General features: G+C 48.9%; 1 long non-coding RNA gene across 1 annotated transcript; it reads left to right on the forward strand.

Moving 5' to 3' along the window:
• Positions 1 to 1,456: 1,456 nt before the first annotated feature.
• LOC138989249 (uncharacterized) lies at positions 1,457 to 6,813 on the forward strand. The gene is made up of 3 exons (XR_011465493.1): positions 1,457 to 3,085; positions 4,001 to 4,117; positions 4,348 to 6,813. It is a non-coding gene; the product is annotated as an uncharacterized lncRNA (long non-coding RNA).
• Positions 6,814 to 22,244: the final 15,431 nt, after the last annotated feature.

Here is a 22,244-nt window from a genome sequence, read left to right on the forward strand (position 1 = left end):
ACAATACACAGGGGCTCCCTCATCAGGGGGAAACACTCGGCCAGGGCCTGAGCAGAAAACGTCTGAAGGGCTGGGAGACTTAATGATATGTGACTGGCCCAGGTTTGCTGAGCTGAGGTATAACACTAAGGCCTCTCTCTGCAAGCACTTACCTGACTTCCCTGGGAAAGGGTCAGTTGTTGGAACAATGCAAAGTGATTACATATAAGGAAAGTTTGAGCAAATTTAGGACCTGACTTGTAAGAGAATAAGAAAAAAGTATTAGTCGCTTAGTCACGTCTGACTCTTTGAGATCCCGTGGACTGTAGCCCACTAGGCTCCTCAGTCCATGGGATTCTCTAGCCAAGACTGCTGGAGTGGGTTGCCATGCTCTCCTCCAGTAGACTCTTTGATGTAAATTACAGAGAGAGATAACCCCTTAATCAAAAATGGACAGATTCTACCCTAAATGACTGGTTCCCTTTGAGTTTTTGAAACGGATGAAATCTTTAAAATGTAGGCAGAGAAAAAGCACTTTATGGTGAAAGCTAGTTACCTCGACTTCATGAATATGCGTATCCTTTCACCTGTTTCAAAAGGGATTTGAGCACAGCCCTAGTGTCTCCAGAAATTCCACCTTAGCAGCATCACCTTGTAGACAAGTGGTTAGCACGGGTTCTGAGAACCTGTCATACGTGTTTCGATGTGCACGGCCAGGTTTAATCAGATAAACGTGACTCTGTAGGACTGTAAGAGTTCTTTAAAGCCAGCCAGTCTCACATAGGACAGCAAAAGGACTTACCTCCACAGCGTTGAAAAGCACGGTAGCGTCGTCGTTGGTTTTGAGGCTGACGGAGGCGATGCCAGCGGGAGATCTGACCCTGCCATGAGCAGAATGCCTGCCCTCGGCTTTCCGTCTTAGCAGCACCTGATCTCCGTTCACTCTTGCTGGCTAGGTGCTTCTTCGTGCTATAGGCCCACTAACTCGGTGCTTTCCTTCCCTCCCTGCCAGGAGCTGATCTCTGGCTTGTAGACTATCATTCTGAGAACCAGTCTTTTTATGGGAAAGACTTTGAGTTTTCCTAACAACTCGGTGATCTGGAATGTTCCATTGTCTGGTCAACAGTGAGTATGGGGCCTGCAATCCAAACAAGCTCTGGACTACTTCATGGGCATCTGGGCTTCAAACTTATCTCTTGCTGAAGTTAAAAGCACGAGTCGTCTTCACACACGATGCTGCTGTCGATATCCTGTGAAGACTGGGAGACAGGATACCCAGTGGGGCATTTCGTTCTGAGAGGTGTTTGGATCCTACGCCCAGAGGGGAAGGCAAACTGATCTTCAGCATTCACATTTAGAGAAACAGCCGAGAAGAGGTCCGTGCCGTGTTTTCTTCTAATCTAGTTATTAAAGTTTCATTTCTGTAAGCTCAAGTCACCATGGTTGGCCATTTACTTTAAAATTCAGGCCTCGTTAGAATAGTGTGAAAGAAATGCAATCTGACATGTCAAAATAGTTCTTAAATTAATAGGATTAATTATATATAGATTAGGTGCTATATCATTATAAATCAAATCTAAATTATACACTAAAGTCACGGCTTTATGAATATCTGGCAATGTTTTTAAAGCACTGATATTTGAACTCAGGTATGATGCTTATACTTTCTTTTCATGTCAAATTTGGGATGAACATTAAAAAAAAAATCTTTGGCCCATATAAGCATTCCAAATACGGCCGTTATCCAAGTCTCCTCCGAAAATGCAGCAAATTAGAAATCTGGGATGTTTTATAAGAGTTCTAGCAGTTTCTGTTTCTAGTTAAGAAGTGAGTGGCAAGGGACTGGTCTCGTGATGTTCTTCTCCTGCTTCTGGTTCACTCGCTGATGGGTCCAGGAGGGCGGGAAGGCTCACGGAGGCATTTAGAAGCTTAAAAGCCAGCTTCGCGCAGACCAGTAGACGCCCCTGTGTTGGTGGATGGAGTGCGAGAGGCTCGCTGGGGCCGCGGCGTCGCCCAGCAGTCTGTCATCTACCCTGCATCCATTCTGTTCCCTTCCTGGTGTATCAGGATTCCTGCCAACTTCAGGCAAGGTTTCTGCCTCAGAGCAGCCACTGGGACTAAAACGCTTCTCCAGGCGGTCCCAGCCGATCCATCTGCATGCCTCTTGCTTGGTGCCACAGCTGACCACAGCTGTTTTGCCTGGGGGCCAGCTTTCCCAGTGGCCCATTAAGCGTCCTGATGACAGAGCCCTGCCCACAGCGGTGCTCAGTCTGCACAGAGGGAAGATTCCCTCATCCTTCCTTTCAGGACTTTTGCATGAGAGAATGCAGCACAGAAGAGACGTACGGAAGACAATGAGCAGAAACCATTCAGGGACAGACCCAGAGGGAATCAGAAGCACAGGCTGACATCAGAGACAGCTGGCCAGAGGAGAAGAACAGGGACAAAACATGCATGGACCGTCACACGTGCAACGCTCGATTGAGGCCAAGTGTCTGGTTCCGAGGTGCTGTCCACTGGAGTCCCTGTGCTTATTGAACATCTACCATGTGCAAGACGCGGTGCCAGGACTGTCCCCGGGGACACTGATGTATGTGGGATGAGGCCCTGGGAGTGCGGATGCAGAAGCAGGGGCAGTGAGGTGGAGAGAGAGACCCAGGCCGCAGGCGAGGTTAAGGAGCAAGGCTGTGTCTCCCACCGTTCACTCCCAGGCTCTGACCCGCAGCCCTCATGGGAATCGCATTATCTCATTCACTTTAGCCAAGCTATTCAGAGGACTCGTTCTCACTTTCATACAGTTTATCCAGGTGTGACTCACACGTCATCACAATCGTCCAATTATAGAATACAATTCAAGGCTCTTCATTACATGCAAAGAGTTGTGTGACCGTTTTAGTCAATTTTAGACCATCATCATCATTACCAGAAGAAGCCCCATATTCTGTGGCTGCGGTCCCCCTCTCTGCTCCCCCTTTCTGCAGGCCAAAACAACCACTAAACCTTTGTGTGATCGCCCAGCTAGACCCTCTAGCACGAAACAGCCGTGCAGCAGACACACCTCTCCTGGTCCTGGTCTTCAGGAGAAGCACCCGGACTTCCACAGCAGGTAAACTGTTGCCTGTGAGGCTTGCACGGCCGCCCTTATGAAGCTGAGGTTTTTTTCACACAATTCCCTGTTTTTTGAGGGTTTTTTTTTCAGTCATGAAAGAGTGTTGGATTTTTGTCTAAGGCTTCTTCTGCGCCTATTGCCATGATCATTTGGGGTGTTGTTTTTCTTATTCTATTGATATGATGTATTACATTAATTAACTTTCAGAGGTTGAACTAAACTTGTATTCCTGGAGTGGACCCTACTTGGTCATGGTATATGGTTCTTATATATTGCTGAATTCACCTTTCTAGTACTTTTTGTGTGTATTCTTACACCCATATTCATAAGGAATATTGACCAGCAGCTTTCTTTTGTGTGATGTCTTTGTCTGGTTTTGATTTCAGGGTAATATTGGCCTTAGGTAAAACCAGACCACTGCTCTCTCCTCTATATTTTGGAGGAGTTTGTATCAATTCTTCTTTAAATGTTCAGTACAAGCCAGCGGTGAGGCCTCTGAGCCTGGGCTTTTTTTTCTGGTTAGTTTTTATTACTATTAATTTAATCTCTTTGTTATAAGATTATTCAGATTTTCTATTTCCTCTTGAATAAGTTTTCTCAATTTTTTGTCTCTATAGATATTTGTCCATTTCATGTAAGTTATCTGATTTTTATGTATCACATGTTCACAGCCTCCCCTTGTTATTCCTTTTATTTCTGTACGATTGCTAGAAATGTTACCTCATTCATTCATGATTTTAGTAATTTAAGATATCTTTCTTTTTTTCTTAGTGTAGCTATAGGTTTGTTGATTTTGTTAAATTTTTTAACCTCAAACTTTTGGTTTTATTGATTTTTCTCTATTGTTTTCTATTCTCTATTTCGTTTATTTCCACCCTGATCTTTGTTATTTCTTTGTTTTGTGTGTTTTAGGGTTGCTGCTGCTGCTGCTGCTGCGTCGCTTCAGTCGTGTCGGACTCTGTGCGACCCCATAGACGGCGGCCCACAAGGCTCCCCGGTCCCTGGGACTCTCCAGGCAAGAACACTGGGGTGGGTTGCCATTTCCTTCTCTAATGCATGAAAGTGAAAAGTGAAAGTGAAGTCGCTCAGTTGTGTCCGACTCTAGCGACCCCATGGACTGCAGCCCACTAGGCTCCTCTGTCCATGGGACTCTCCAGGCAAAAGTACTGGAGTGGGGTGCCATTGCCCTCTCCGGTTTTAGGGTTAGTTCACTGTATTTTGTCCAGTGTCCTGTGGTGTAAGTCTTCTGTGTGTTCTAGGGTTAGTTCACTGAGTGAAAATCATGGCATCCGGTCCCATCACTTCATGGCAAATAGATGGTGAAACAATGGAAACAGTGGCAGACTTTATTTTCCTGGGATCCAAAATCACTGCAGCTGGTGACTACAACCATGAAATTTAAAGACGCTTGCTCCTTGGAAGAAATCTATGACCAACCCAGACAACATATTGAAAAGCAGAGACATTACTTTGCTGACAAAGGTCCATCTAGTCAAAGCTGTGGTTTTTCCAGTAGTCATGTATGGATGTGAGAGTTGGAACATAAAGAAAGCTGAGTACTGAATAATTAATGCTTTTGAACTGTGGTGTTGCAGAAGACTCGTAAGAGTCCCTTGGACTGCAAGGAGATCCAACCAGTCCATCCTAAAGGAGATCAGGCCTGGGTGTTCATTGGAAGGACTGATGTTGAAGCTGAAACCAATACTTTGGCCACCTGACGTGAAGAGCTAACTCATTCGAAAAGACTCTGATGCTGGGAAAGATTGAGGGCAGGAGGAGAAGGGGATGACAGAGGATGAGATGGTTGGATGGCATCACCGACTCAATGGACATCAGTTTGGGTGGACTCCGGGAATTGGTGATGGACAGGGAGGCCTGGCGTGCTGCAGCTCATGAGGTCGCAAAGAGTCAGACATGACTGAGCGACTGAACTGAACTGAGAAACCCACATGAAGTGTCCACACCCACGGAAGCTGTAAGAGCATAAATGGAGCTTCAGGCTGCTGTGCTTTAGGGTGGTTTCCAGGCCTCAGCTTCCAGGAGGTCCTCCGCCTGCTCCCCAAGACTTCACCTCTCTGCTTCTCCAAGGCAGGCCCTTCTCACATCCTTTCTTAACGCTTCAGCTGGCTTTTATCAACATGCTGTTGTTTTCCTTACGCATGCCTTGACTCACTCTTGTCTGTTTCCATCTGATTTCTTACTGTGCCGTCAGTGTCTGGCTACTGTACAGGTTCAGTAAATACTAAATGCACAAGTGAGTGAACGGGTAGAAGACTCCCAAACTCACCGTCTTACCAAGTTAGATCTCTGTGAAAGGGTGGACGTTTAGTCAGAATTATGATTCAGAGGAGCCTGGATTACAGGAGAGGCTTCAGCCAGGAGGCCAGTGTTGGGAATGACGACGGGGCAGCCCCGAGGCAGTTCAGAGCTGGGGGCTGGCCGCAACCACCCCCCAAAGGCTGGTGTTTGTCACACGTGGCTGGAGTCCTTCCATACCTGTGCGTTCCTGCAGACACAGGGGACCAGGGAAGGACAGCTCATTCTTTCCTCTCGACTTACTTCCGTTGTCAGACGGTTTCGTGACTTGTCAGGAGCCACGTGACAAGTGACAACATGAGAAACACGCGTGTGTGTACGTGAGAAACACGCGTGCGTGTACGTGAGAAACATGCGTGCATGTACGTGAGAAGCACGCGTGCGTGTACGTGAGAAACACGCGTGCGTGTACGTGTTCCGGTTCCTCCCGGCAACTTCGGAGCCCTTCCGTTGAGACGCGCAGGTCTAAGCAGCAGGCAGACTTTAGAGTCACACGGGGGACCCTGGAGAGCCTGAACCAGCCATCCTGCTTTAGGTGATTCTTATTCTGAACGTCATTTCAGAGTCCACTTTGCGTTGCTCTTCTACAAACTTGGGATTGAGAGGAAATTCTATTTTTGGACCACAGCAGGAGCTGAAGCTAAAACTGCAGTGCTTGGGCCACCTGATGGGAAGAGCTGACTCATAGGAAAAGACCCTGATGCTGGGAAAGATTGACGGTGGGAGGAGAAGGGGACGACAGAGGATGAGATGGCTGGATGGCATCACCGACTCAACGGACATGAGTCTGAGTGAACTCCGGGAGTTGGTGATGGACAGGGAGGCCTGGCGTGCTGCGGTTCATGGGGTTGCAAAGAGTCGGACAAGACTGAGTGACTGAATTGAACTGAGGAGGAATGGAGTTGGTTGACAACCCAGGCAGGGAGGGTTAAGATTTCCCACCGAGCAGGATCACAGACATCCCGCGAGATAGGTCTGGTGAGAGCTCCAACGTCTTCCTGCACCAAGAGGCCTCAGGTTCACAGCTCAGTATCATCCGACAAAACCCTCATTTTCCAACAGACACCCCCTTTGTTATGATCAACACTGAAGTCTCCATCCGTTAACCTGGAAAATCGCTAAAACGGTACACATGAAAATTTGGTAGAGTTTTTGGTACTAAATCAGCAGCAGCTAGGACTTTGTTTCTCATGCAGTAAGAATTCTTTTCATTTTTTGGTTTTCCTCAACACTTCTATTTCTCCTTCTTAAAACTAAAATATGGTACCAAGAAAAGTTTCTGCTTTCCTCGTTCTTACTGATTATTGACGCAATGAGAGATTTCTAGAGATTTCTGCCTTCAATGGTTAGGTTTTGCCTGGAAAGCCTTGTCTGTCTGAGAGGGTCTTCCAGCCCAAGTTCTATCTTACACAGGCTTGCGGTTTTAGAATAAAGTGAAATAAATGAGAGCATCTCCAGAAAGCAACACTGAAGAATTAAAGCCTCTGTGTGGATTAGTCGTCAGCTCAGTTTATGAGCCTTTCCCAGAAAATTGGATGTGGTGACAGGGCGAGAGAAGTAACACCACGCGAACCTCCAGGGTCTTAAATTACCTGAAGGAAAGAGTCTCACCCCGGCCGAGAGCACAGAGCGAGAGCCGCGGCTGAATCGAAGGATTTAGGGGCTGGAGACCGAGCTGCCAAGCCAAAGTCTGTGCAGAGCCGCGCGGCCGGCTGGGCAGCGGTCAGCAGACAGAGCCGCTCTGTGTCTCCGCTGGCAGCACACCTGCGGTGGGGCTGGGCGCCGCCCTTCTCTGACCCCAGGCACCCTGGCAGGGCAGCCGCCGGCGGCCCCGAGAGCCCCAAGGTTCCGTCGGGATCCGACTTCTGTCTCAGGCACGAGTGCAGCAGCAGGGGCGCGGCGTCGCGTGGACGGCGGCCCCGCGGATTCTCCGGGCTCCTGGAGCAAACGGCTGGCCGGGGGAGACTGGTGGAGCGCGGACCGGGGTGCCGGCCGTGTCCGTTTTCTTGGAAGAAGCCGCGGGGATTTGGAAGCAGCATCTGGGCTCCTACTGTGTTGCACATGGCAGGATAAACATGGCCCCGAAAGAGTCTATTAGGGATAATGAATCATTCTCGCCCGAGATGGTTTCTGGAAGGGCTCCTATACCTTCACTGCAGGAGGAATTTCTAAATGCCTAGCAGAGGCACCATGCTTTTTTGTTTTTAAAACTGTTTAACAAGGACTGCTTCTTCAGAAAGCATTTTCTATCTAAATGCACTGATGGCTGGACCTCAAGAAATGATTTAAATGTTTTTCTCAAAAACAAGGCCAGCATTTTTCAATGCAACTGTTTTCGGGCAGAACACACTGTGCTTTTTGTGGACTGGGTCTTGATACTTACAGAGATTTTAAAAGAAAATATTTGGGCTGTGGTTTAAGAATCAAACAGTCTTAAGTATGTCAATAACGAGAGGCTGGAACTCTTCCTAAAAAAATATATACTGACTGCCGAATGCAGGGCCAGCGTCTGGAAGCCAGGCTGTGCCAAGGGCCAGCACCCTCACCCTGCTCTGCTGCATAGGCGGCCAGAGGGGTGGGCACGGGGGGGGCGGGGCGGGTCCACCGCGTGGCACCATCCCCAGAGCTCGGACGCGGCCCTAAGGAAGAGCATCACCCTGATTCAGCTCCGTGTTGTCCACGGAGTGAGCTCTGCCATTTTAGACTCTTCCTGCAGGGTGCTGAAAGTCATTCAGTCGTGTCCGACTCTTTGCAAACCCATGGACTCATCCATGGAATTCTCCAGGCCAGGATACTGTTGTGGGTAGCCTTTCCCTTCTCCAGGGGATCTTCCCAACCCAGGGATTGAACCCAGGTCTCCCGCACTGCAGGCAGATTCTTTACCAGCTGAGCCACCAGGGAAGCCCTCCGCAGAGTGCATGTGGGTTAAGACACCTTGCTATCTGAGAGGGACGACTCATTTTTCCTCCTAACCTGGTGGCCAAAACTGATGGATCCCTCTGCTGCGTCACCTCTCACGGGAGCCAGGCTGGCTGGTCTGGCCTCCTCCTGCTTCCAGGGCCAGGCCCGCGGCCGGCTGGCAGAATCGGCGATCTGACTTGGCTCCCCCGGGCCTCCCTTTTGTAGAGCCGCTTGCCCAAGGGTCAACCCCACCACTGGCACAAGGGTCAATCCCAGCTGCTGCTGGCCTTCTGGGTCTGGGGGGAGGGGCAGGCACCAGATCTGCAAACCTGCAGTATCTTCAGTTTAATCAGCATGTGGGGTGATTCAGACAGATCCATACACAACATTCCCACAAAACCGGGTTCTCCCACAAACGGGGACTTGGTGGCAGTTGGCGGCCCTCACTGGTGTCCGGGAGGAGGGTGTTTGGGGAAGTTTGGGGTCAGCTCGTGAGGGCATGACCCTCATTGCAGGAACAGCCTAGTGGCTAGGATGCTCAGGCCACAGATTTGTTACAAAAGACACCTCGTCTCGTTAATCTTCATAACTTAATTTTGAACCCTGGTTTCAGGATGGGTGAAATGAGATCTGAGTTCAGGGAGGTCACCTGTGATCTCCACAGGACGGGCCTGCTCACGAGGTGTCAGGAGGGGGCGGTGCCCACCTGGCCCGGATGTCACCGTGGGCCTGCCATGTCCGCAAAGATGGCCTCGCTCCTGCTCAGCCTTGGGCCCAGCAAGCCTGCTCCGGTTCCGTCTCCAGACTCTTCAGTCCGCTCAGGACTCCAGTTCCTTCATCAGAACACGGGCACTCGGAGAGGCCGGGCCAGGGTCCCAGAGCCCCGCTTAGGGACATGCGTCAGCACGCAGTTCTGGGTTTCCCTTCTTTCCCTCCCATTCTCAGGAAACCTTAGCAAGTCAAGGCGCAGACACAACTGTTCTGACTCTTCTTTATCTTTTGAGCCTTGCTTTCAGGATACAGATTTGACATTCAAATGTCAGGACTTGGCACATTTCCTTGTTAGGCTTGCTTCAAGAAAGGAACGTGTGTTGGGGGGCTGAGAGGAGGTGGGGTGCAGAAGAGGATGCATCGAGATGGATTTACCAGGGGGCCCCACACCTGGGTTCACAGATGCACGTCTGGGATAGATGTGAGTAACGGTTACACGCACGCTGCAAGGACAAAGAGCCTCATTTACGACTCTCGTGTGAGCAGAGCCTCTGAGACCAACAGCGAGGCAGGAAACCCAGGAAGCCAGGCCCTGGGACAGCAGCAACTCCGGGGAGGCCACAAGCAGCTCGTCAGCTCTGCTCCCCTGGGGTCGGCACGACCCGCTGGGTGAAGCCAGGCCTCACAGAGAACTGACCCCGTTCAGCCCAGGGGCAAGTGCAGAAAGGTGGGAGTCCCCTTGTTCCGCGACAAATTGAGATAATCATGCAAACCCCCACTGTGCTTAGCCTTCCCTGATACAGCAGTTGTTTTGGAACATATAATCGGCCAAATGACTCAATTTTCCACTTCAGCTTTATTTGTAGATAGATTTTAAGATAGGTTTCCAGTTTATACACCAATTCTCCTTGGAGAAGAGAAAAAACGGTGAAGTGTATTTTATGAAGAATACCAACTCCCAGTGACTTTGATGCGTGTGTGTATCAAAATAGAAAGCTAGTTATTTTTTTTGTCCTGCATTTTTAAAAACGAAAATCAATATTTATTCTTTATCAACATCCAGAAGTCAGCAAGTTGTGAAATTATGTACAAGTTGAGACTGACAACATTTACTTTCTATTAATAATATAAATAATATAAAACAAGGGAAGCCGAGTGGTGTGAGTTGTACACCCGGATTTCAGCTCCAAACCTTCTGTTGTGCTGAGCAAAGTCAGCAGCCTAATTCCACAGATGGAGTGTAAGATGCGGACAGGGTCTGATGCTGTGTCTTCAAGGGGGCAGGGAAAGCAGGAGGGTGTCACAGTCATGTCCAGACTCACAGGACGACTCATGTCTGCTCTTAGTACTAGGCTTTCCAAAACAAGGCTTGTATCATCTTTTGGTTTATGATATGGTTGTGACCAAGGAAAGCCAGTTTTTTTTTCTGATGTCACTGCATGACAAGTCTTAGGGTTCTGTTTTTTCCCTAGAATTCAAGCTCTACTTTTCTACTCTACTTCAAGATCGGAACTCATAAGTACATTTCTATTTACAAAATGGATCAGAACTTTCAAGAAACATAGATTCGGATATGTTGCCCCCGATACATGCTTAGTTGTGAGAGTAAACCTCTGAGGCAATGTTGTTCTGAGCCAGCCACTGCAAAGAACCAGGAGCTCAGTGGTCAGACAAGCCTGCTCACCTTGACCTCCCTGGACATGAGTCAGTAACAGGGCAGCGTCATCACACGGCAAGGCGAGGGCCCGCGGAGGAAAGGCACCTCGGAGAAGAAAGCAGGAAGGGAGAAGGACGTCTTCAAAGACAGACTTTCTACTCCGATTCTAGGATGTCATGACTCACATGCCTCCAAAGCAAGTTTTCCTGAAATTAATTCCAACCCCTTTGTAAGAGTCCCTTGGAGATCAAGCCAGTCAGTCCTCAAGGATATCAACTCTGAACATTCACTGGAAGGACTGATGCTAAAGCTGAAGCTCCAATACTTTGGTCATCTGATGCGAAGAGCCAAATCATTGGAAAAGACCCGGACGCTGGGAAAGATTGAGGGCAGGAGGAGAAGGGGGTGACAGAGGATGAGATGGTGGGATGGTGTCAGTGACTCGATGGATGTGAATTTGAGCAAACTCCTGGAGATAGTGGAGGACAGGGGAGCCTGGCGTGCTGCAGTCCCTGGGGTCACAAACAGTCAGACACAACTTAGCAACTGAACATCAGCAACCGGTGCAAGAGGCTCTCCCTGCTGATGGGCAGCTCCTCCCAGAATGGTCTGCAGTTCCAAACCAAAGTCTAGCATGCCTCTGCCACTCCGTGCCCCCACGGGCCTCTTCCAGGGAAACCCCTCACCCCCCTGCATTCACATTGCTGGGGAAACATCCCCTGATCTCACATGACTGGCCACCACCACAGAGAACAGGCACAGCAGACAGATATACGTGCTCTTTCTAGCATGAAAGGTTTATGCTCATAAACAGCATCTCCAGCATCTAGAAATGGTGTTGGCAGACAATATGAAAATGCACACTGGATTTAGAGAGAAGTCAATTAGAAAGTAACTAGGACTACAGCTGCTGCTGCTGCTCAGTCGCTTCAGTCGCGTCCGACTCTGTGACCCCACAGACAGCAGCCCACCAGGCTCGCCCGTCCCGGGGATTCTCCAGGCAAGAACTCGGGAGTGGGTTGCCATTTCCTTCTCCAATGCTTGAAAGTGAAAAGGGAAAGTGAAGTCGCTCAGTCGTGTCTGACTCTTCGAGACCCCATGGACTGCAGCCCAGCAGGCTCCTCCGTCCATGGGATTTTCCAGGCAAGAGTACTGGAGTGGGCTGCCATTGCCTTCCCCGTAGGACTACAGAGCAGTCGTCAAAAAGTACAGGGGAAGACGAGATTAATTATGGCAATGGTAATTCACATGTAAACTGTGTTATGTGTAATTTAGGGGCTTCCCAGGTGGCCCGCTGGTAAAGAATCCCCCTGCCAATGCAAGAGATGCAAGAGACGTGGGTTCAATCCCTGGATCAGGAATATCCCCTTGAGTAGCAGATGGCAACCCACTCCAGTATTCTTGCCGGGGAAATCCCATGGACTGAGGAGCCTGGCGGGCTACAGTCAATGGGATCACAAAAAGTTGGACGTGACTGAGCGACTGAGCACCGCCAGCATGTATAATTCAACAAAGTATTCAGATGTGTCACTTAGAGACGTGTGCATTTTGCAAAGCACACGAGTGAAGATGGATCTGATGAGGCCACAGACTTGTCCACACAACACAACACGCGAAGCGACTGTGGTTTCTTCATGTCTCCACTTCTCTGCTTTTCTCATGACCGGTCCTTCCAGTGTTGCAACAGATTCTTCAACAACCTCTCCTCAAGGACTCAGGCACATCAGTGATGCTTTAACTCCATTTTCCTCCTCGGAGTCTCCTTTCCCTAGTCCCCCTCCTGCTCTGAGGTGCCCTGGTCCTGCTGGACCAGCCCTTGGGGGCTGTGGAGAGCACTGCAGCTGAGAGGAAGCAGCGCCCATGCCCTGTGGTCCTGCCTGATGGGGACGTTGGTGTCGGAAGTGGGTTCAGCCACGGTGAGGATGGCAGGGAGTGGAACCCTGGGGAGAGGGCCTCACCCCACTTGTCAGGAGTTTCAGGGCCTCCAGTAACGGTGGTGATGGGAGGCAGCGCTTCCCACGGTCCCCAGGCTTCCTCATGGCCGGGCACTGTCAGCTGAGACTTCCCGGGGGAAGTGGAGGTTGGACAGAGAGAGCCCTGCAGACACAACCAGGGATCTTCCCAGGGATGGCGGGGCGCTGCCAGGGAGACCTGCGGGGAGGGGCGTGTGTGTGTGTGTGCCTGCATGTATGTGTGTGATGACGGAGGGGCTCTGGGTTTGGACAACGTCTACATGCTTATGGCATGAGTGTGAGTGTCAGTTTATTCAAAATCACACACTCAAAAAAATGATGACTCGGTTTATACAAGATTCCCTGTTACTAAGCTCTCTCACAATGCACACGCCACTGCTCTGGCGGCTCAGACCAGCTCCGGTTCCACAAGGTGGGACCAAGCAAAGGGGCCCACTCGGGATCTCGGGGCTGCTTGGGTGCTGATGACCGTGTGAGCTCCCTTGGCTCCCACATTCGTGCAGGCAGACGCCCAAGGACGTGGGGACCCCGGCTTCTCCTCCTCTCTGACCTTCTCCCAGCTGTGCTGTCACCATGTGCACACCAGACACGCCTACCGGGGCCTTTGCAAGCGGCCTTCCGGCCCCAGGTCATCTCCCCAAGGACAGCTGCACGACCATCTGCACACTCCTCGTGGGTGCCCGCTCCTGCTGCTCACCCGCATGCGGCCTCCCGGGCCTCGTGCTCACCCTGAGATGCCAGCCCCGCCCCAGGGCCCTGCCGCCCTTCTTGGCCTCAGTGTCTCTTCCGTCCTGATCACCAGCGCTGTGCTGCTAATTCCGCTCTCCCTGTCCAAACACAAAACAAACACCCTTGGCTTGTGGCACTGGCATTTCCTTCCACAAACGCTGTCCCCGGAAGGCATGCTTGTTCCACCCTTTGCTGCGCCGTCACCGATGCCCGCGTGGGGAGAACCTTGCTGGTCTGCCGTCCTGAGCGGGGACACCAGCCGCAGCTGCCCGTCGCCCCGACACGTCTCTCTGAGCTCATAGGTCCGTGGGGCGGGTCTCTGGGGCTGCTTTGTGTCCTCCTGGGTCCCCCGGGTCCATGACACAGCCTTTGTGAAACGGGCGCCTGACAAACACCGGCGGCTGAGCCGTGTGGGAGGCCTGCCGCTTGCCTTGGCCCCGAGGCAGCAACTCGGTCCACGTTTCCGTGAAGTCTGGAAGAGGGTGCAGGAGAAAACGCCTGCTCTGTGGCTGTTCCACCCGTGAAGGCAACACCCATCACTGAAGGAGAACCCGCAGCGTCACCTTGGCCTCAACACGGTCGCTCACCACACTGATAATCGAGGAACGACAAAGCGTTAGTGACGAGGCTACTGACTCGTCTAAACGTGGCTCGACGCACTCAGGATCCCAAGACAGTGACATTTATGGTAATACCTTCAGAGCACAAACCAAAAAAGTGGACAGCTCTTCATATATACAGACATGCTTTTCATATATGAAGGAATTATTATATTTCACTTGGAAGAACAGAAAGGAATCACTCGAGAAATTGTACTGAGAAAATATGGCTATTTATGCAAAAATAAAATCTGTTTTTAATGCCATTCTTCAAGATAAATCCCAGCCCAAGACGAAAAACCTTTAAAGAACTGGACACAAAAGTGGGAGAATAATCATCATAAAATATTCACAAAAACTGAAGTTAAAATGGCTAAAAAAACCCCCAAAATTCATAGCAAAATGTGCAGAAAAATGTAACCTAATACTGTGTATACTTATGAAGTTAGCAAATAATTGAAAATTATATTCCTCCTGGCTAGTGTGAGTACATGTGTGTGTGTGTGTGGGGGGGGGTGTGTGTGTGTGTATGGATGTGTGTGGTGAGACAGGTACTTCATTTTTTCAGCAGAAAACTTATTAACATACTCTTTCTGGAAAATAATTTTGCAATATGTGTCCATTTTCATTAAAAAAGCCATGTGCTTTGATCTAATGGCTTCTAGGAAGCTATCCAAATGAAATACCAATAAATGAAGAAAAATATGTTGATTCACTCAGATGTACGTTACAACATTATTTCTCATAGAGCTAATTTTGAAAGAATATGAATGCCTAAATTGGAAGACTATTATATAAACTTTACTATAGCCATATTATAGAAGAGTGTAAATATTAAAGCTGATGTGTACAAAGAAACTCTAACATTGTAGAAACATCCTTGTGAATATATTAGCAAGTGAAAGTTTAGATAGAGAACAGCAGTATCACTTCACTTACAATGTTGAACCTCACCAGATGTTCACAGCCATCCTAGCAGAGTCGTGGAACTGACAAGCAATCCTCATTTTCTTCTTCATTTCTGTTTGGTTTCCTATGAAGAGCACTTGTTATGATTTTACTCAGAAAAGCTGTTTAATATCCATAATTAGAAAGCAGTGAGTCTATGTCCCTGAGGGTGGGGCTCTGAGGGGCCCCCCACGTCCTCCTCTGCGCCTTTTCTACAAATGTCTTAGTGACCGTCGTGGGCTGGGTGATGTCCCTGCCACACCCCAGAATCTGGCCAGGTTAGAGACTGGGTCTTTATGGTGGTGATTAGGTTAAAACGCGCCATCAGAGTGGGCCTTGTTCCAGCAGGACCGGCGTCCTCATAGGTGGAGGATCTCAGGACACACACACGGATGCCCGCATGAGGACAAGGCGGGGAGATGGCCGTGTGCACGCCCAGGAGAGAGGCCTCGGGGAGCTGACCTGCTGACCCCCAGATCGTGGCTGTCCAGCCTCCGACTCTGAGTGAGAAACGTGTGCTGGTGAAGCCCGTGGTATGCGGCGTCTGTCATGACACCCAAGTTACATTTCTGGAACGGCGACCTCCGTGGGCAGATGCTTCTGACATCAACAGCATGACCTGACCACTGTCTGGAAGGCATTCCTCTTTTAGGGGGGTGGTCTCTTGAATAAAACTGTGTAAGTTGACACATGTGTGTGAGGCTAACAATGTTGAACGTGGATATTAATTTTCACCGTTCTGGGCTGGAGAAACAGTGTGGAATGGCCAAAGGGATGAATCGCAAGCACCAGACTGACATCCGTGGAGTATTTGCTTTCACTCTTGGGAAAGGGGGAAACACAGACCCGGCTGCAGCAAGAACAGGCCCTGAAGGCGCCGCGCCGGGAACACAGAGGGGAGACCTGCGGGCAGGCAACGGGGCAGCTGCCGCCAGAAATCTCCGGCCGCGAGGTGACGGCCCTGAAATGCGGCCTGTGGGGAAGAAGGGCCTCCCCAGGGCAAGGTGTGGGGCCATGAGCCGCTGGAGTCCTTTCCAGGAGCCAGGGACAGCACACAGCCAGTCCACTGTGGCTTGAGGGATGGAGCTTGTCTCCGTGACTCTGACCCTCCCTGAAGGCGTGAGTCACCGCCGCGGGGCAGCGTCTGGCAGTTCACCCCCTCGCCCTTTCTCCCCCTCCCTCACCCCATCATCCAAACTTCCAAACACGGGGACCGGGGAACACGACACACCAGTAACCCCCGCAGACCCAGCAGGTGGCTATGAAGAATGCTCACGGGGAGGCTGGTTATTCCAACATCCCGCCCACCGCCCCACCCACCCCTGGATTATCTTGTAGCACATCCCAGAAATCCTTTGATTGGCCCTGATGCTGTGGCCTTGAGCAGGTGAAGTGAGCAGCAAACCAACGAGCTTCTCCAAGGCAACCACCTGATCAGTGCCAGGTGGCGCTTTGGGCTCTGACACCCGACTTCTCACTCGCCTTCTGGAAAAGGTGACGGCAGGTGGCTTAGCATGAGTGCACTTGAGCTGGTGTTCAGAGGTTGAGGGTCTTTCTCAAATGGAGGAACTTCTTTTAGGGAGCTTACGATGTGTATGATTGATGGTGTTCCGAAGATACAAATGCAGGCATGACAGACAGATGGATAGATACACAGGTAGTGTGTGTGTTCACTCTCAGCTGTGTTCAACGTTTTGCGACCCCATGGACTGTAGCCCACCAGGCTCCTCTGCCCGTGGGATTTCCCAGGCAAGAGTACTGGAGTCGGTTGTCATTTCCTCCTGCAAGGGGTCTTCCTGACCCAGGGATCAAGCCTGGGTCTCCTGAATTGCAGGGAGATTCTTTACCCACTGAGCCATCAGGGCAGATACATAGATAGGTAGACAGATAATCGGAAGATGATAGGAAGATGGTAGATAAATTGACAGGTGGGTAGAGATAGGTTCTAAGAACCTGTGTGTACATCTTTGTACTAAACTCCGGCTGCTCTCTATAAAATATTCTTCAACTTTAAAACAATAAACATACAGTCGATGAGCTCATTTTTGGATTTGGTGCTAACTAAAATCCATTGATTTCTAAAATGCTTTCAATGCGCAGCATTTACTAATGCCTTTAATGATGCAGGTATAGACCTGCAGCCCACATGGACTGCAGCCTGGCGTGCTGCAGCCCGTGGGGTCACAAGGAGTTGGACACGACTGAGCAACAAAACAACAGACTGGCATGTTTAAATTTGTTTTTTACAAATCACCCAAAAAGTGAAAGTGAAAGTTGTTCAGTCCTGTCCGACTCTTTGTGACCCCATGGACTACGGCCTGCCAGGCTCCTCTGTCCATGGAATTCTCCAGGCAAGAACACTGGAGTAGGTTGCCCTTCCCTTCTCCAGGGGATCTTCCCAACCCAGAGATCGAACCCGGGTCTCACACATAGCAGGCAGATTCTTTACTATCTGAGCCACCTACGTCAATCAATCGAACCCTCAAGATGAGGCTGTTCTAACAGATTCCTAGTGATTCCTCCTGTCTCTCACTTGGCCCAGCCCTCCTGTATGCACACACAGATACCTCGTAAAGAGGGGGATTTTATCATGACAGCCTGCTCAGGCTTTCGATGAGGGTGAAGGCAAACACAGACGGGAGGGGCCCCTGCAGATGGACACCCGGCTGGGGCTGGCCCTGCCTCTCTCCTACCCTGAGGACCTCTCTCCCTCTGACACCCCGGTCACACTGCCTTTATTCCACGCGTGGCACTCACGCCTGGATTATCTTGTAGCACATCCCAGAAATCCTTTGATTGGCCCTGATGCTGTGGCCTTGAGCAGGTGAAGTGAGCAGCAAACCAACGAGCTTCTCCAAGGCAACCACCTGATCAGTGCCAGGTGGCGCTTTGGGCTCTGACACCCGACTTCTCACTCGCCTTCTGGAAAAGGTGACGGCAAACAGCGTGTCCTGGAAGCTGAATCTTAACTCTCGGTTAGATTGCAGACCTCTTGGTATCAGAGATAATACATCGTTCTTTTACTTCTCTGCAACAGTTGATGTACGCAATGAACACATGTGGTTCATCTGCTGTAACTAGTTAGTGGACTAGTAAATGGGACCCTAACGCACGATGACAGCACTAAGAATGCTCAAACACTGGAGCTCACGACGGCTTTGAGAAGAGTGAGCAAATGGTTAGACGAGAAGGGCAGATGACCCCAGAGATGGCCACAGAGAAGGGCGAGGCTGGATTACAGAAGCCTTCCCGGAAGAACCGGCGTCTCTCCTGCGATGGGATTTTGATAATCAGAGAAAGTTCAGAGTTTTATTTCAATCAATAAGAATAAACGTGTGGTATCCTGAGGAAAAGGCAAATGATCTGTTCTGCTCTACAGGGATGGCTGGATTTCTAACAAGGCTTAATTCATCAAAAGCATAGTTTAATGAGATAAAAGGAGCTAGATTCAGAGAATGTATGATAGGCAATCACAAAGTAATTTTTCCTCCAAGTATTTTAGCAACAATTTTTAAAATATTAGAAGTAGGTTTAAGCTGCATGGACCACACTGAAGTAATATTTGTTGATACAAATGAACAAAATCCTAAAAACATCTCCTGTCATTTAACTCACATGTTCAGGTGCTCTGGATTCTGCTATTTTTTACCTTGACCTTGACAACGTTTTGTGGAAGAATCCATAGACTCCAGTGATGAACCGTGAAGAGGAGAACCAGATGGGATCAGAGCAGAACCTACAGACCAGATCAGCACCGAGCCTGGATGTGCACTGGGAGCTCTCACTGCTGTGCAGCCTCTCATACATTTCTGCACTAACTTCAGTGTGAATACCTTAAGGACAAAGAAACAAACACAAATCTTACCCTTAAAAAATAGCTTAAATATTGTATAAAGGATAAGATCGGCCTTCCATCCTGGCCTTCCAGCTTCCTGGCTTAAAATTCAGCATTCAGAAATGAAGGTCAGGGCATCTAGTCCCATCACTTCATGGCAAATAGATGGGGAAACAATGGAAACAGTGACAGACTTTATTTTCTTGGGCTCCAGAATCACTGCAGATAGTGACTGCAGCCATGAAATCAAAAGACCCTTGCTCCTTGGAAGAAAAGTTATGACCAACTTAGCATATTAAAAAGCAGAGACATTACTTTGCCAACAAAGGTCTGTCTAGTCAAGGCTATGGTTTTTTCCAGTAGTCATTTGTGGATGACTTTATAGTCCAACTCTCAAGTTGGACTATAAAGAAAGCTGAGCACTGAAGAATTGATGCTTTTGAACTGTGGTTTGGATAAGACTCTTGAGAGTCCCTTGGACTACAAAAAGATCCACCCAGTCAATCCTAAAAGAAATCAGTCCTGAATATTCATTGGAAGGGCTGATGCTGAAGCAGAAACTCCAATACTTTGGCCACCTGATGAGAAATGACTCATTGGAAAAGACCTTGATGCTGGGAAAGACTGAAGGCGGGAGGAGAAGGGGATGACAGAGGATGAGATGGCTGGATGGCATCACCAACTCCATGGACATGAGTTTGAGTAAGCTCCGGGAGTTGGTGATGGACAGGGAGGCCTGGTGTGCTGCAGTCCGTGGGGTCACAAAGAGTCAGACATGACTGGACGACTGAACAGAACTGAACTGATGAGACTTTCAAAACAATATCATCTTCTCAAAAATAATAATGTTAATCTGGCATCCCTGAAGGTTGGGAGAAGAAAAGAAAAAAGTTAAAGTTAACTCTATGAAAGCTCAAAATGGCTGTTTTACTTAAGAATCATGACTAAGATCATTCAGGGTTTTGGGTAGAGGTGGGGTCTGTTTCAAAAACTTGCCCTATCACATTTCAGGATGTAATTGAATTGAAATAACAAAGACACGTGTGAATTCAAATGCTAAAATCAGATTATTAATCTTTTGTCTTACCTAAATATGCTTCATTTTTTGATTAGTAAACAATTTAGGACAACTCTTAAAATGGATTTCTTTCTAGCTATTTTGGGGTTTGTTTTAGGGTTTAGTATTTCCCTATAAGAAAAACTATAGTTTACATTTTGCTTTGCTGGTTTAATAGTTATTCATGCGCAAAGCACAAAAACATGCCTCAAAACCATCAGCAAATTAACAGTAAGAAATCAGAGACAGCAAAGATTGTAAATGAATCACAAAAGAAGTACCACAGAAAATAAGCTTAATGGCATCAAGATGAGCATCCTTAGATGAAACATGTTTTAGGCCTGTTTTTTAACTTATTTTTTAGTGACAAGCATAACTTGATTTGTTCTCCTTTTTGCATGGACAAAATACTAGGTGAATGTACAAATATGTTACTTAAGTATCTGAGAAATTTAAGAACATGGTGAATGAAACCATATTTTCCGTTTCCTCAAGCTATTCTCTCGTATTGAGCCTCAGGGAAATTTTATCTCATGGGACTAAACATCACTTATTACCCTGTTTTGTTTAGTGAAAAAGTCTAAAGTGAAAGTCGCTCAGTTGTGTCCGACTCTTTGTGACCCCCCATGGAGTTCTCCAGGCCAGGACACTGCAGTAGGTAGCCTTTCCCTTCTCCAGGGGATCTTCACAACCCAGGGATTGAACCCAGGTCTCCTGCATTGCAGGCGGATTCCTTACCAGCTGAGCCACCAGAGAAGCCCAAGAACACTGGAGTGGGTAGCCTATCCCTTCTCCAGGGGACCTTCCTGACACGGGAATTGAACCAGGGGTCTCCTGCATTGCAGGCAGATTCTTTACCAACTGAGCCACAAGGGACGCATCTCAGTAAGTCCCAGCTGTAGAAGGTGAAACCTCAGAGGGCTAAGGACCTTGATCCTAAATCTGTTTAGTCTCCACAGATTGTTTGACAGCACCAGCAGGCTAGTCAAGAGTGCTGTTTATTAAAGACTCACTAAGTGCTCAGTGTTTTGCATGAATTATTTCTTACACTAACCCAAAAGCCATGAAATTAAAAGACGCTTACTCCTTGGAAGGAAAGTTATGACCAACCTAGATAGCATATTTAAAAGCAGAGACGTTACTTTGCCAACAAAGGTCCGTCTAGTCAAGGCTATGGTTTTTCCTGTGGTCATGTATGGATGTGAGAGTTGGACTGTGAAGAAGGCTGAGAGCCGAAGAATTGATGCTTTTGAACTGTGGTGTTGGAGAAGACTCTTGAGAGTCCCTTTGATTGCAAGGAGATCTAACTAGTCCATCCTAAAGGAGATGAGTCCTAGGTGTTCATTGGAAGGAATGATGCTAAAGCTGAAACTCCAGTACTTTGGCCACCTCATGCGAAGAGTTGACTCATTGGAAAAGACTCTGATGCTGGGAGGGATTGGGGGCAGGAGGAGAAGGGGACGACAGAGGATGAGACGGCTGGATGGCATCACCGACTTGATGGACATGAGTCTGAGTGAACTCTGGGAGTTGGTGATGGACAGGGAGGCCTGGCGTGCTGCGATTCATGGGGTCGCAAAGAGTCGGACACGACTGAGCGACTGGACTGAACTGAACCCAAAAAGACACTCTTCCAACCGTATAAAGGAAGACACTGAGGTGCAGGAGAGCTGCCTGCCTGGGCAGAAACTGGCGACACGGACTCCATTCCAGCAAGGCGACTGCAGCTCCAGTTCTTACTCCTCGCCCCCAAACCCTCGTGGCCACAGCTCCCAGCTGTCTCTTCAGTTTCCAGGCTGCTGCTGCTGCTGCTGCTGCTGCTGCTGCTGCTGCTAAGTTGCTTCAGTCACGTCGGACTCTGCGACCCCAGAGATGGCAGCCCACCAGGCTCCCCCGTCTGTGGGATTCTCCAGACAGGAACATTGGAGTGGGTTGCCATTGGGTTCTCCAAGCTCAGACACTGGAGTCTTGGTTTCCTGGCTTTCCCATTATACCACTGTCTCAGATAAGCTACAGGGACTTGGAAGTATGTCATGTCATTGTTCCTCTCGACTATTCTGAAATAACATTGATGCCCTTTTCCTGTTTTAAGGAAAACTCTAACTGCTTGCTCCTTGCTTTGAACTGTCACGGCTCTGTCTTACCCCACATCAGTATGAAAGACTTATATCCAAAGAGACGAAGAAATCACACAAGAGTAAGGCAGACAAGCCAACATAAAGAAGGAAAACTTCAGGCAAACGCTACATGAGAAGATACGTGGATGGGATACAAGCATGTGAGGCAGTACTGGGCATCACTGTTTCCAGGGAAACGTAAATATAAAAGCACAAGGGGGTAACACCTCATATCAGTTATCAACTGTAACGGCTCGTATTAAAAAGACTGACGATGCTGAGTATTGAAGGCTCTCATCTGTTCCTGGTGGAA

Source organism: Bos mutus, chromosome 9 (genome assembly GCF_027580195.1).
Source record: "Bos mutus isolate GX-2022 chromosome 9, NWIPB_WYAK_1.1, whole genome shotgun sequence".
Taxonomy (NCBI): Eukaryota; Metazoa; Chordata; class Mammalia; order Artiodactyla; family Bovidae; genus Bos; species Bos mutus.